The following is a 16,455-nucleotide window of genomic DNA, read 5'->3' as shown; positions in this document are numbered from 1 at the left end:
TAAGTTATAAGTTTCCTTCTGATATGATGTCGCAAATTTGTCGTGGCTCCAGTTTTTAACCTTTTAAGGCAAATGGAGCATTGAACTTCATTCGTAACATTACGATACTGGGTTGTCTCATAAGTTCTTTCGTTTTCGTTACAGTGCAGTCTCAAAGAACGCCTAAGAGCACACCTCCCCGCAACACGGCCGGTTGTCGGCCTGTCTGCTTACACACTTCACACACAAGGTCGTGCACAATATAACTAAGGCGGATCGGTTCTGTACACAAGCTACTTATTTACTGCAGTATACGCTACTATACAAAAATCAAATGGCTCTGAGCACGACGGCACGTAACTTCTGAGGTCATCAGTCCCCTAGAACTTAGAACTACTTAAACCTAACTAACCTAAGGACATCACACACATCCATGCCCGAGGCAGAATTTGAACCTGCGACCGTAGCAGTCGCGCGGTTCCAAACTGAAGCGCCTAGAACCACTCGGTCACCACGGCCGGCATACTCTACTATTGTGGACAATATATTGCCATTTCTCTGGAAGCTTGTTAATGCCATTCTTTCAATTGTGGAGGTTTTCAAGCTGATGAACTCTTCGAGATTCAGTTTGAATTACACCAAGGAGGTGAGGCGTTTGTCATTCAGGAAATTCTGCAAGAAACAGAATAGACGAAAATTGGAAGAGACAATTGTTGGTGAATACGACGGTTGCAGTACCACATCCCACTCATAAGAACGCAGCTTTTGACGGGTCATCATAGAGGTATGTGGTCTGGCGTTGTCGTGAAACACGACAACGCGTCCCAAATTCGGTCGTTCTTAGTCAGTAGCTGCCTTGAGACGATCAAAGTGCAAACTTTATTTCTCGGAAGTGATAGTCTCATTCGGAAGAACTTCGTAATACAGGACGCCTTTGCAATCCTACCAGATACCTAGCAGAATATTTCTCGAACGCAGCCCTGGCCTAGTAACCGATTGTGGTGGCTCTCCTGCCATGCAACACGATTTACTCTTCCGGGTGTTGTTGCATACGATCCACTTCTCATCTCCAGTTACCAGCCGTTCCAGAAAATGTGCAGTCTGATTGCGTCTCAGTAACGAGACACAGGTGGACATGCGCTGAATAAAATTCGCTTCACTCACTTCTTGAGGAACCCATACATCGCGAATATATACGTAAACCAGCTTCTTCAAGTTCGTGGCTACAGCAACAGGAGCGATATTGAGTTCCAATGACAGCATCCGCGTTGTCATTCGTGGATTGTTGACTATCATGTCATTATCCGGGCGGGAAGGAGCGCCGGTCCCCGGCACGAATCCGCCCTGCGGATTTGTGTCGAGTTCCGGGGAACCGGCCAGTCTGTGAATGGTTTTTAGGCGGTTTTCCATCTGCCTCGACGAATGCGGGCTGGTTCCCCTTATTCCGCCTCAGTTACACTATGTCGGCGATTGCTGCGCAAACAAGTTCTCCAGGTACGCGTACACCACCATTACTCTACGACGCAAACATAGGGGTTACACTCGTCTGGTGTGAGACGTTCCCTGGAGGATCCACCGGGGGCCGAACCGCTCAGTAACCCTGGGTTCGGTGTGGGGTGGCGGAGGGGTGAAGTGGACTGCGGTAGTCGTCGTGGGGCTGTGGACCACTGCGGCTGCGGCGGGGACGGAGCCTCTCCGTCGTTTCTATGTCCCCGGCTAACACACAATACAATATAATAGAATCATGTCGTTAACCCGTTCCACATCCGTAACCGTTGGTCGTCCAGATCGTATTTTTTTCTGTTAGAGCGAAATTTCCAGCTCGAAATCCTGGGAGTTTGATGCCCAGGGTAGTACGGTGAACTCATCTTGAACGCTCTTCAAACCTCGCACGTACACTGTGAGCTGCGTGAGACGTCGCATTGTCCTACTGGTAGATGCCATCGTGCCGTGGAAAAACAAACTGCATGTAGGAGTGGATATGTTCGCCAAGGATAGATGCATACTTGTACTTGTCCATTGTGCCTTCCAGAATAACTAGATCACTCAGGGAATACCACGAAAACATTTCCTGACTACAACACTCCCTCCTCCGACATGGACCCTTCTGACGATTGTTACAGGGTATTTGCTTCCAGACGCTTCACGCCTATATTCCAGCAGCCATCTGTCCGATGGAGCATAAAACGTGATTAATCTGGAAAGGTCACTTGTCACCATCCAGTGGACGACCAGTTGCGGTATTGGCACGCAAACCCGTGAACAGCGGACGCCTTCTGCGGAGGCTCTTAAGTACACCACTGGCCATTAAAATTGCTACACCACCAAGATGAGGTGCTACAGACGCGAAATTTAACACACAGGAAGAAGATGCTGTGATATGCAAATGATTAGCTTTTCAGAGCATTCACACAAGGTTGGCGCCGGTGGCGACATCTACAACGTGCTGACATAAGGAATGTTTCCAACTGATTTCTCATACACAAACAGTAGTTCACCGGCGTTGCCTGGTGAAACGTTGTTGTGATGCCTCGTGTAAGGGAGAGAAATGCGTACCATCACGTTTCCGACTTTGATAAAGGTCGGATTGTAGCCTATCGCTATTGCGGTTTATCGTATCGCGACAGTGCTGCTCGCGTTGGTCGAGATCCAGTGACTGTTAGCAGAATATGGAATCGGTGGGTTCAGGAGGGTAATACGGAACGCCGTGCTGGATCACAACGGCCTCGTATCACTAGCAGTCGAGATGACAGGCATCTTATCTGCATGACTGTAACGGATAGTGCAGCCACGTCTCGATTCCTGAGGCAACAGATGGGGACGTTTGAAGACAACAACCATCTGACGAACAGTTCGACGACGTTTGCAGCAGCATGGACTATCAGCTCGGAGACCGTGGCTGCGGTTACCCTTGACGCTGCATCACAGACAGGGGCGCCTGCGATTTTGTACTCAACGACGAACCTGGGTGCACGAATGGCAAAACGTCATTGTTTCGGATGAATCCAGGATCTGTTTACAGCAGCATGATGGTCGCATCCGTGTTTGCCGACATCGCGGTGAACGCACATTGGAAGCGTGTATTCATCATCGTCATACTGGCATATCACCCGTCGTAATGGTATGGAGTGCCATTGTTTACATGTCTCGGTCACCTCTTGTTCGCATTGACGGCACTTTGAACAGTGGACGTTATATTTCAGATGTGTTACCTCCCGTGCCTCTACCCTTCATTCGATCCCTGCGAAACCCTACATTTCAGCAGGATAATGCACGACCGCGTGTTGCAGGTCCTGTGCGGGCCTTTCTGGATGCAGAAAATTTTCGACTGCTGCCCTGGCCAGCACATTCTCCAGATCTCTCACCAATTGAAAACGTCTGGACACTGGATGCCAAGCAATTGTCTCGTCACAATACGCCAGTCACTACTTTTCATGAACTGTGGTATCGTGTTGAAGCTGCATGGGCAGCTGTACCTGTACACGCCATGCAAGCTCTGTTTGACTCAATGCCCAGGCGTATCAAGGCCGTTATTACGGCCAGAGGTGATTGTTCTGGGTACTGATTTCTCAGGACCTATGTACCCTAATTGCGTGAAAATGTGATCACATGTCAGTTCTAGTATAATATATTTGTCCAATGAACACCCGTTTATCATCTGCATTTCTTCTTGGTGTATCAATTTTAATGGCCAGTAGTGTATCAGCATTCGCTGAACGTACAGTAAAAAAAACGCTGTTGGTGGCCCCTTAGTTCATTTGGGCCGTCAGTTGCTGAACAGTTCGCCCTTACACATGTCCGCAACCGTCGTTCACCCCTGTCATCTATGGCCCGCGCCACAGTTGCCTCAGCACCAGTTTTGGGTGGACTCATTTTGCCGTGCACGGTATACTAAGATTTCCACATTTCGACTGTTTTCCACATCTCCCCGCCCCCTCCCCTACGTGCTTTTTGTACCCTCCACTGTTAATTCTGCTATTTGCCTCCTTCAGTGTTTATTGCACGTCGAACGTCGAACGTAATGTGACTGGACCTTGTACGCTGATTTATAAAAAGGCTGCATCGACAAACAGTTTCAGTTCTGGATTGACTTCCGTATTGGTGAATTTCCACCTTAGTTTCGTAGTTACGGACTGGAACGGGTGGACCCAGATGCTCGTGTGGATCCCCGCGTCGCCGATGCGTTCCCTGCTTGCTAGAAGCTGCGGCAACCTCTTCTGCACGTCCGTAAAGGCCGCTCACGAGATTTGGCCTCGCCCCTCGATCCCCGCTGCACGCCTCTCCCGCATCCCCCAATAATATTCCCCGGCGCATCTCACGACGCCTCCGGCTCAAATCCCCCGCCTTCCAGCGCTCGAGGGCCCCTCCGCTCCCAGTCCTCATAAAAGGATGAAAGCGGGCCGGCGCGGGCGTATTCCTTATCCATCACTGCCAGTCAGCTACGTTCACAGCCGAGGGAGCTCTTCCGGAGCAGGGGTTTCCACGTGCCGTGGAAAAATGAGTGGGTGCCATGCTGGCGAGCTAGAAATTGTCCGTGGAGAATGGCAGTGAGTTAGCGAAGGCCAGTCTCGAAAACGACAATATCTCGTACCTCGATTTTGTTACCATATGACGTCACTGTAGCGACATACAACCATGTTGTTCTTTTTTGTTATTGTAGTTGTTGTAGTCTTCAGTCTGATGACTCGTTTTATGAAGTTCTTGATGCCACAAAAAATGGTTAAAATGGCTCTGAGCACTATGGGGCTTAAGTGCTAAGGTCATCAGTCCCCTAGAACTTAGAACTACTTAAACCTAGCTAACCTAAGGACACAACACACATCCATACCCGAGGCAGGATTCGAACCTGAGACTGTAGTAGTCGCGCGGTTCTAGACTGTAGCGCCTAGAACCACTCGGCCACTCCGTCGGCCTTGATGCCACATCCCGATTAAAATTACTTCACATTTGACATTTCACGCATTGGGGCTGCTTTCCTCCAATCAGAGCGCTCAACGTTATGCCAGAACCAATCGCCGTTGCCAAACAAGCGCAACAACTGCTCAGTTCATTTCCAAGTCATAGATTTGCTTTCTTTCTTGATGTGTTTGGATCCCGAATCTTGGGTGTGGCCCCTTTTATTTCGTATTTCATCACACATGATAACGACACCAAAAACTACACACACACACACACACACACAGGATCCTAACGAAATATACACGTTTCGTACACAGCGGCGGGCCGCTATGGCCGAGCGGTTCTAGGCGCTTAAGTCTGGAACCGCGCTGCTGCAACGGTCACAGGTTCGAATCCTGCCTCGGGTATGGATGTATGTGATGTCCTTAGGTTAGTTAGGTTTAAGTAGTTCTAAGCCTAGGGGACTGATGACCTCAGATGTTAAGTCCCATAGTGCTCAGAGCCATTTGAACCATACACAGCGCTGACCAAACACTACTGGATTCTTCTGCACAAATCGCGATTCAGCCTCATGTATAGAGTTCTTATAATCACGGAAATCGGCTTACACTAGATGAGCTTTGCACAGCATTGCGTGAAGCAGAATTATTGAAGGCGTCAGTTCATCTTTGCGACTGGAGATAGACAGTGAGAAATGTAACAGCCTGACGCAGGCAGGTGACGTAGTACAATGATTAGCGTACACAACTAACATGTGAAAGGTCGGAGGTTGAAAACTCGTCAAATGCTGTTAATTTTTTTTTAATCTAATCAAAAGACTTTGATCATTTTTATTCAATTTGTGTGAGTGTTATTTTTTAAATTTCTAACACATTTTCATTGTCATGCTGCCTTTTTTATTTGCTTGTATTTCTCTTCGTATCATTTTTATTTCGTTTGGAATCTGCCCGCATCGCCTATATTCTACAAGCGAGTGCCAACCAGGACTTCTCACTGGTTGGTAATGTCGCAGCTCGTATAGCTCCAGTGGAGAACGATAGCGAGAAATTTAATTTGCGTTTAGCGTTGGAACTGAAATTTTCCTGTCTTTAGTTTGCTCTTATAGGTCAGCTGCAATCGCCGTGAATAAAGCGATTGTGATTTCAGTTCTGCTGCAGATCCTTGACCGCCGTTTTCTCAGATATACTGTACATCACGAAGGTGTGGTTAGGTTATGACGTGATTTTAAATTCAGGGCTACAAAACGTGTCATCTACTGCAGTTCAGACATTTGTTAGTTAAAATCAGCTGTCGACAGAGCATCTCGCTTTTCCGTCATACATCGTGGCGGCCCTTGCAAACATTGCTCCATGTTACAGATTAACAGCATTTATGAAGTGACCCGCCGTATTTGTGAACCGTCTCTAACCGAGCAGTAGCTGGAGTCGATGTGGCAACACTGCAGTGGCAACTGACATATGTCAAATGACAAGTAATTTTAAACGGACTATAGTCTATCCTCTTGTAACCCCCCACCCCACCCCAATTTTATAATAATAACTTTACCTCAAATTTACGGCGATTGGACGAGTGAAAATGCTCGTATATCAGAATATCTGGTACCTGTGGCTGCGCTCGCAAATTAGTAATTAGTGATGGTAAGTAAGCTGCTGCAATAACGTCAGTTGCCCTCACACGTCTGCTTGTTTGGGTAAGCATAGCTCGTGAAGTGGGCTGAAGCCATCCCTTCCTCTCCCCCCCCCCCCCCCTCCCCACCACTGTGCCACACTACAGTATGCGGCAGCACTTGTAGCGCTGTTGCCCTGCAGTACTTGCAGAGGGGCATTGGCAGGAATGTGCTTTTATGCAATGTGCTATTGAAGTAGCTATACATTACACAATATGTACGTTATCCAACAAATTTAATAATGTTTTAACTTGGTTTATGTTCACTGACGCAAAAAAAGATGTTTCATTCACTGCTTCACCCTATAAGGAGTAGGTACTTCTGTTTTTACTTTCTAAAGTAGCCTATGCTCTTCGTCTGGGTTCAAGCTGTCCATACCTAATGTCATCGAAATTAGTTCAGCGGTTTAGTCATGAAAACGCAGCAGAGAGAGTTACTTTCTCATTTATAATATTAGTATAGATACATACGTGGCTACTGAATTGAATTGTGCACTGCATCCTATACTTAAAGGGAACCATCATTAACGATTGTTCTGTAATGATAAGTAACTAAGGTTAAACATAGTTTTGTTTCACATGGTGCAATTTTACAGACCCTGATTAATCTCTCTGACCCACATCATTCATCCCACATAGACACATCACTCAGTTTCTTTCATCTAATTTTAGGGGACCTACTCGTGTAAAGTAACCAAATATTTGAAAAAATATTTCTGCTCTTTAGAAAAGAGCATTTCCTACAGATTACAAAAATGTAGACCATGGTTAATCTCTCTGACCCACGTCATTCATACCAGTTAGAGACATCACTCAGTTTCTTTCATTTAGTTTTCATGGGACCTACTCATGAAAAATGAGCAAATATATGAAAAACTATCTCTGCTGTATAGAAAAGACCATTTCCTGCAGATTACAAAAATGTAGACCCTGATTAATCTCCCTGACCCACATCATTCATTCCACTTAGATACATCACTTAGTTCCTTTCATCTAATTTTCAGAACACCTACTCGTGAAAAGAGAATTTCCTGCAGATTACAAAAATGTGTAGTTTCTGAACATTTTCATTGTCCCGTTTGTTTGTAAATTTAGTTTGAACGTAATGTTGCCCAGATACCACTTTGCTCTGCATCGTAATCTGTGATGTATTCATGTTTTTCTTCCTTTTTTCAGTTCTTAGATAGCGATCATAATCAACATTCTAGAGGGCTCTAACACAGAACCTAAGTATAGGTGTATAGAAAGGGCTGTGGCTTAGCCGAAACCAGAGATCTTATGATATATTTCTTTACGTCTTGCTTTCGAAATTTGAAAAACATTCGCTTCTCAGTTACCGCTCTATTGCTCTACTTCAGTGTGTGTGTTTTCTGTGTTAGAAATGCCAAGAATAAAGTAAGTTAGCACCAAACGGAGGTTTCGAGGCAATAAGTTCAAAGCAACATCGAATAATACTCGTCAATTGGATAAATAGTCACCCACAGAAATTGGGTGTACAGGCATATATTATACTTACAGTCATCCCTTGCCGTTATGAGGGAAAATAAGCGTAAATAAAGAGATCTGGCAAATACAAATCTTCTTAGGAGATATCTCCACTTCCTCACAGAATGCGAACAGCTTCAAGAGCTGCATATGGGATCGAATACCGAAAACTGTATTTGTCAGGCTGCAAATGTTCAAAATAGATGTAATGGCGTGCCAAACTTCACGCGTGTTGCGTGTGCGGGTCGTGCGTGAACCAAGGGCAGCTTCTCGGAAGTACTAGGAACCGTGCCACATCTCATTTAGCTTAGCTGTGCGGCGTGTTCCAGGCGGCAAAACTCTACGACCTCGGCAGAATCGTGGTGTCATCGCTGTTGACCCTTCGCTGTTTGTACGTTGTATGAAGGGTGTTCACAGGTTCAGTGGCTGTTGGAACAAAAAGGGGCAGTCTAGTGACCTATCGTCACAATGATTTAAAATGAATGGGAATGAGAGAAGAGAGGGATGACATTTGTCAGTTTGTATAAGGGACAGGCACTGTTTATTTGCTACTAAACGACATCACGATATCGTGCAGAAAGAATTTAAAGATTTAATCGACAATGAGAGAGCAAAAAATTACAACGATTGAGAGACAGGATTCATCACGAAGCACTTTGTGCTAAACTTGCACGCACAGAGCACGTGAAGAAATTGGTGATAAGAATAGCAAAATTTCTGAAGTCGCACGCATTGTTCCATTGTCATTTGAAACAGTTTTCAAAGGAACTGAACAAAGAGTCTGGAGACTTCATACTGCAAGGTACGTTGGTTAATTCAAGAGGCATACCTGGAACGATTTTTCGATTTAAAAATTTGTTGAATTTATGAAGGAAAAAGGATTGCAGGAACGAAAATTAGGACATTTAGATTAGCTTGCAGACTTCACATTTTATGTGGACTTGACAGCACATTGCTCACAGTTAGACACTTCAAGGTAACTCCTTTCTGACTTGATGCGGATACGTTTAAAAAGAAAAGCACGTTCTACAAGGGACACATTCTGACAAAGGAAGTCCAGTTAAAGAAAACGCGAGGTTTGAAGAATTCGTTGTGGCCTTGAAAGAATTACAAGGATTGTTTTATAAAGGTTTTGAGGACTATCTCAGTCTTGCATCTGTTTCCAAGTTGTTTTCGGGACCGTTTCCCGTTTTCGTTGACAGCTACCCTGTTCCCTTGCAAATGTAACTGACTGACCTGCAAGGTAATTTCACTTTTAATGACAACTCTTTTTGCGTTAAAACTGTCCAGGACGTCTACACCGCTTTCCTCAGTAGAGTTTCCACAATGAGGTTGCAAAAGTGCTACAATACTTTGATCGACATATATGACTCCAAGACCTTTCTTCGAATATGAAACTAAATAAGTTACGATCATGTGGCAACTTGAGTGCGAAACGCTGTGAAATATTAAACTTCCTGGCAGATCAAAACTGTGTGCCGGACCGAGACTCGAACTTGGGACCTTTGCCTTTCGCGGTCTGTCCCTGTGCCGACAGTTTGTACTAAATAAAATTTATATTATGTCCTCGGCAGGTCACAAATAATTAAATAATACAGAAAAAGTGTTTTGCTTGTGCTCTGTGTTGTAGAGAAATGTGAAAAGGAAAACAAAGTCGTGTGCAGCGCTTCTGCACTGCCATTTAGATGTGGCGCGTTCACAGATTTCCCCCGTTCTCCCTCCTCGCGCTCAGATAGCGTGGCGTGGTTGTGGCGGAAACTTGCCAGCCAGGCTGGGCGCTTCGGCACTCTAGCCTGGCCACGACCCGTGACCCGAAATCTTGGCCGTCCCTGGTGTAATGGATGCACCAATAACATTCAATGGTGGCGCAGTTTGTAGGATTAATGTCCTGAAAAAATTAGATTTTCAGAGTAGAAGCAATTCGGTTTCAACTATAAATGTTATTAATCGACTGTGGTTAAGTGGAGCGAAGAGAGCTAGAGAATCAGTAACGAAGAAGGTTACGATAAATTCCAGAATGAAGTGAAAGAATATGGAGGATAAAGACACATGAGACTGAAGGGAATATGCAACTTGAATGTTCTAAAACTACATTGTGATAAGTTAATGAATTCGTAAATCTTCTTTCCTGACTTACCAGAAGTCTGAATTTTTATGATTCAAGAACACTTTTCACCCTACATGACTGAAGTGCCAAAGTTGGCACATACAATTAGAATGACCTTCTCTACGTCTCTAGCCTACTGTTTCCAGAGAATTCTAAAATGTGATGAGAATGTGTCTGATTGTTGACCTAGACTTCTAAATATATTTCTCACAATAAAATAAATGTCCTATATTTTTCATGGAGGAGCATCAGAAGAGGAAATTGGAGACATATAGTACTTTGCAGACGATTTCTGTAGCCACACTGTTTTTATAAGCTGTGCAGCCAGTGGTACCAATATAAATGGTACCTCGGTTAAACAGTGTTCTGCTTTTAATCCTTTTTAAATATTGTTGTCAACATGACAATATAATAAATATCTACCTGGTTTTACCAGAAACGATTTGTCTAATAACCCGGATTGTTTGTATAAATTTTTAGCCATTTCTAATTTGTAGATCTTTAATACTATGAGTAGAAGAGACTGTTAAAAACTCAGCCAATTCAGAATCGGATGCCCTTATATTTCAATCACTTATTTCATCCGAAATTGTTTAAGGCCTCTTCCTATAGTCAAACTTTTCTACAGGGCCGCCTAAAGAAGCATGTGGTACTAATTTCCACGATAAGCAAATCACTCAGCGATCTGAAAATTGCTCCTAACTCACGATTCTTTACAATTATCTCCACAAAATTATTCCTTATAAATGCGAGAGTTTCCCACAAAGTAATGCACATCATTTTCTTCTTCAACAATTCTTTATTCAATACAATGAGAATTGCACACATGAAAGAATGGTGTATTATCTACACACCCTATTTTCCTAAGCAATCTCCATCCCATTCTACGGCCTTCCTCCAGCGCGAAACAAGGGCGTGTACGTCCTGTCGCTACCAATCGTTGTCCTGGTGACGGAGCCAATGATTCACTGTGTGAATCACCTCCTCTCGTCCTCAAAATGTCTGCAAACTGCCGAATCGCAATGCGTCAGTCCTCGCTAATGACAACATCAGCTCGCTGTAACATGTCAACTGTGACAGCCGTGGATGGTCTCCCCGACCTTCGCTAATCGTGGAGCTCCGTCGAACCGCCTTCTGATGACCTCACCAGCCGTGCCCAGAGACTATCTGTACTGCAGTCGACTACAGATGCTCCATTGACTTGACACAAGCGTTTGTGAACATTCCCCACAGTTTCTTTCTCTGCTGTGGTGTCACCGCTAGACACCACACTTGCTAGGTGGTAACTTAAATCGGCCGCGGTCCTGTAGTACATGTCGGACCCGCGTGTCGCCACTGTGTAATCGCAATCCTAGCGCCACCACATGGCAGGTCACAATACACGGACTAGACCTCGCCCCAGTAGTACGGACGACATAGCTTGCGACCAGACCTACCAAGTCTTCCTCTCATTTGCCGAGAGACTGATAGAATAGCCTTCAGCTTATTCCATAGCTACTACCTAGCAAGGCGCCATTTGTATCAGTGCTTATAGCTTACTACTATTCAAGAGATGTATTCCAACAAGAGAATAAAGTTAAGTATATTATTCCAGCTACGTACTGTTCTTCTTATTCATTAATAAGTCTCATGTTCCAGTACTTCACGCCCGTCTGCGTTAGTTTAGCGTGCACTTTCAGCCACTTCGATCTACAAGGTGTTGGCCCCGCTGCCGACACATCATCTGCAGTAAGAAATTCAATGACGGCACGTTGCTTGTGACGTACATCACCTATAGACGCCATTTTGAAACTGTCCTGGATCTACGCTGTCTGTCGGAAGGACGGGAAACTTGGCGCGCTCGCTCAGGACACTTCAAATAACACATACGTAACGTTTTGCATTCGTAGCATTGTTTTCAGATCAAAAAAAAAAAAATGCGGTGCATTACTTTCTGGGCAACCTTCGTATTCAGTTACAATAACGAATCAAATATTACAGGGCTATTACAAATGATTGAAGCGATTTCATAAATTCACTGTAGCTCCATTCATTGACATATGGTCACGACACACTACAGATACGTAGAAAAACTCATAAAGTTTTGTTCGGATGAAGCCGCACTTCAGGTTTCTGCCGCCAGAGCGCTCGAGAGCGCAGTGAGACAAAATGGCGACAGGATCCGAGAAAGCGTATGTCGTGCTTGAAATGCACTCACATCAGTCAGTCATAACAGTGCAACGACACTTCAGGACGAAGTTCAACAAAGATCCACCAACTGCTAACCCCATTCGGCGATGGTATGCGCAGTTTAAAGCTTCTGTATGCCTCTGTAAGGGGAAATCAACGGGTCGGCCTGCAGTGAGCGAAGAAACGGTTGAACGCGTGCGGGCAAGTTTCACGCGTAGCCCGCGGAAGTCGACGAATAAAGCAAGCAGGGAGCTAAACGTACCACAGCCGACGGTTTGGAAAATCTTACGGAAAAGGCTAAAGCAGAAGCCTTACCGTTTACAATTGCTACAAGCCCTGACACCCGATGACAAAGTCAAACGCTTTGAATTTTCGGCGCGGTTGCAACAGCTCATGGAAGAGGATGCGTTCAGTGCGAAACTTGTTTTCAGTGATGAAGCAACATTTTTTCTTAATGGTGAAGTGAACAGACACAATGTGCGAATCTGGGCGGTAGAGAATCCTCACGCATTCGTGCAGCAAATTCGCAATTCACCATAAGTTAATGTGTTTTGTGCAATCTCACGGTTTAAAGTTTACGGCCCCTTTTTCTTCTGCGAAAAAAACGTTACAGGACACGTGTATCTGGACATGCTGGAAAATTGGCTCATGCCACAACTGGAGACCGACAGCGCCGACTTCATCTTTCAACAGGATGGTGCTCCACCGCATTTCCATTAACCCCATGCGATTTCTTTCTGTGGGGTTATGCGAAAGATTCAGTGTTTAAACCTCCTCTACACAAGAAACGTGCCAGAACTGCGAGCTCGCATCAACGATGCTTGCGAACTCATTGATGGGGACATGCTGCGCCGAGTGTGGGAGGAACTTGATTATCGGCTTGATGTCTGCCGAATCACTAAAGGGGCACATATCGAACATTTGTGAATGCCTAAAAAAACTTTTTGAGTTTTTTTTATGTGTGTGCAAAACATTGTGAAAATATCTCAAATAATCAAGTTATTGTAGAGCTGTGAAATCGCTTCAATCATTTGTAATAACCCTGTACTTCTTATCACTTTCAGAGTACTCGCTTTTAAAAATTATTCTTCTGTCTGTCATTTGTACTCAGGTGATTCTTCTGAAAAAGTTTCCGACCTGATTACGGCAGCGCGCCAGGAACTAACAAACTTTGGACGCTGAATAGTAGTTGGAGATAACAACACTGGACATTCAGTTCGGAAATCGTTAGCGACTTCCATAGTCCGAGAACCAAAGTGTCAAGAGTTTGCCGAGAATATCAAATTTCGGACATTACCTCTCATCGTGGACAACACGGTGGCCGACGGACTTCACTTAACGACTGAGAGCAACGGCATTTGTGTAGAACTGTCAGTGCTGACAGACAGGCAACACTGCTTGAAATAACCTCAAAAATCAATATGGGACGTAAGACGAACGTATTCGTTAGGACAGACGAAATTTCGCGTTAATGGGCTATGGCAGCAGACAACAGACGGTAGTGCCTTTGCTAAGGTCGAGTTCTACGTAAGCGTCAGAAGCGACCGACAGCTAGCGACGTCTGGATACGCGACACTCCAGCAAGGACAGTGGCACTGGGCAGAAAGTTCGGGTGTCCCGCGTGCGAGCGACCATCTCCCGCCGCAAGGTGGCTACTTAGAGCAGACCAGCTGTTTCTATAAAACGGCGCTCCTAAACTGTAGAATACTGTAGCTCGAGAGTAAGGCTACAAAATTAGCTTTACTTAATTAAATAAAGGGGCAACGGCCTTGTCGCAGTGGATACACCGGTTCCTGTGAGATCACCGAAGTTAAGCGCTGTCGGGCGTGGTCGGCACTTGGATGGGTGACCATCCAGGCCGCCATGCGCTGTTGCCATTTTTCGGGGTGCACTCAGCCTCGTGATGCCAATTGAGGAGCTACTCGACTGAATAGTAGCGGCTTACGTCAAGAATGCCGTCAAAACGACCGGGAGAGCGGTGTGCTGTCCCCACGCCCCTCCTATCCGCATCCTCCATTGAGGATGACACGGCGGTCGGATGGTCCCGGTAGGCCACTCGTGGCCTGAGGACTGATTGCTTTTAATTAAATAAAGCAAAAAGGAACGCTGTGCATGAAATTTACTAAGGGAGGAATCTTCACGTAGAATACACGTGAATGAGTAGAGGAGCATTCGACCATCACGTCAATAAATTAAAGACGTATGTTTTTTACACGATCAGTAACTTTTAACAACCGATAAATGTGGAAGAATGACTGACTACCTTAAATACAGAGAATGCATGCAGTATCAAAGAGGTGTGGGTGTAACGGTAGCGCACTCGGGTGCCACGTGCGTTTGATCGAAGTACGTGGGTTCCGTCCCGGCTACATTTTACGTGTTAACTGACTCAGTTACAATTCTACATACTAAGTTTTCGTATCTGAGTATCAGAATATCATTATGAACTTGTACAATATCAAATAGACTCCCCAAAATTAAAAATGTTCTGCGCTGTGTCCCGATGTCAAGTGTACAATATCTGAATTTGCATCGCTAAATATAATTTTAAGTTCTTGCCAAAGTACTTGATCTTTAACTGTATGTACACCTAGCCCAGTATATCACACATTAAATTCCTAACACAATGAACAACAAAGAAATTTTACTAATATTTTATTGTTGCGAACGTAATTCATCAGCAGTCAGCTTTAAGGCCAAGCGTTTCAGTTAATCTAAATAGTCTGTGTAAGTAAAGTATACAAAATTTTTAAAAAGAATGTCAAACGTTTTATGAAATGATTTGTCTTAAAGTGTGAAATGAAAAATATTAGAGAAAGGTTTGTTCCACTTCATTTTCTGTTCATGATTTCGTCCAACATTCAAAGGCACGTCGAATGTTCCTCCATTGTATTCTTATTGACACTTCATTTGCCTTGCTAACAAAAAAAATGGCTCTGAGCGCTATGGGACTTAACATCTGAGGTCATCAGTCCCTTAGAACTTCTTAAACCTAACTAACCTAAAGACATCACACACATCCATGCCCGAGGCAGGATTCGAACCTGCGACCGTACCGGGCGCGCGGCTCCAGACTGAAGTGCCTAGAACCGCTCGGCTGGCGCCTTGCTAATATCTTCTGTTCTCGAGAACAGATAGGCTTCTTGAAATGTAAATAATACACCAATGTATCTTTTTATGTGCAAAGTAGCTAGGCCTTCCTTGAACACATGAACTTTTTGACACTTCATTTACATAGCTTGCAGCAGCTTTTCGTGAAATATTTCAATCTTTCCTCAACTCAGTAATTAAGTTTTCCTTAATTATTCTGATTACTTTGATACCCCGTTTGCCTGTTTCTTTGTTTTGCTATGATAATTCGGAATAACCTTATTGTGTAATTCATAGGGAGTCTTGTTTTCGTTCTGCTCACACGTTTGACAAAAACGTATCGAGTGTTATACGATAAAACAGTCTTTTCTACGTGCTGTCATTTCCAAAAAACGTCGTTTAGATATCTTGAATCTTTCATGAAGTACGACGATTTATATTACCACTTGATTTCTGATGCACAGAAAATGATTTCGAAGCGCAGTGAGCGACCAGTCAGCGGATATAACAACCAATATCTGAAGAATGAAAAGAGATATCTTTCTGCTCTCAACTTTAACTATAATTTAGATATCCCAGTTACATTTCATACGAAACAAGTGTGGCCTAAAATGAACTTTACGGAAAGGATACGCAGTGTGATTTTACCTCTGCAGTCTCTTAAAAATTTCGTGCAGCACAGTAACTATGCCCAATAACGAAAATAAATTCAGAGCTTTATCAAGAAAAATATCATGATGTAAGATGCAGAAGAATCACATTTCTTCACGGAATAGTTTTCTTCAATTCGGATGATAAGTACACTACTGGCCATTAAAATTGCTACACCAAGAAGAAATGCATATGAAAAACGGGTATTCATTGGACAAATGTATTACACTAGAACTTACATGTGATTACATTTTCACGCAATTTGGGTGCACAGATCCTGAGAAATCAGTTACCAGAACAACCACCTCTGACCGTAATAAAGGCCTTCATATGCCTAGGCATTGAGTCAAACAGAGCTTGGATGGCGTGTACAGGTACAGCTGCCCATGCAGCTTCAAGACGATACCACA

General features: G+C 44.3%; 1 pseudogene; it reads left to right on the top strand.

Annotated features, from left to right (window-relative positions):
- Positions 1–14,063: 14,063 nt before the first annotated feature.
- Positions 14,064–14,181, top strand: LOC126200057 (5S ribosomal RNA; annotated as a pseudogene).
- The last annotated feature ends 2,274 nt before the right edge of the window (positions 14,182–16,455 follow it).

Source organism: Schistocerca nitens, chromosome 8, assembly GCF_023898315.1.
Source record: "Schistocerca nitens isolate TAMUIC-IGC-003100 chromosome 8, iqSchNite1.1, whole genome shotgun sequence".
Taxonomy (NCBI): domain Eukaryota; kingdom Metazoa; phylum Arthropoda; class Insecta; order Orthoptera; family Acrididae; genus Schistocerca; species Schistocerca nitens.
This window is presented reverse-complemented; position numbering and strand designations above follow the sequence as displayed.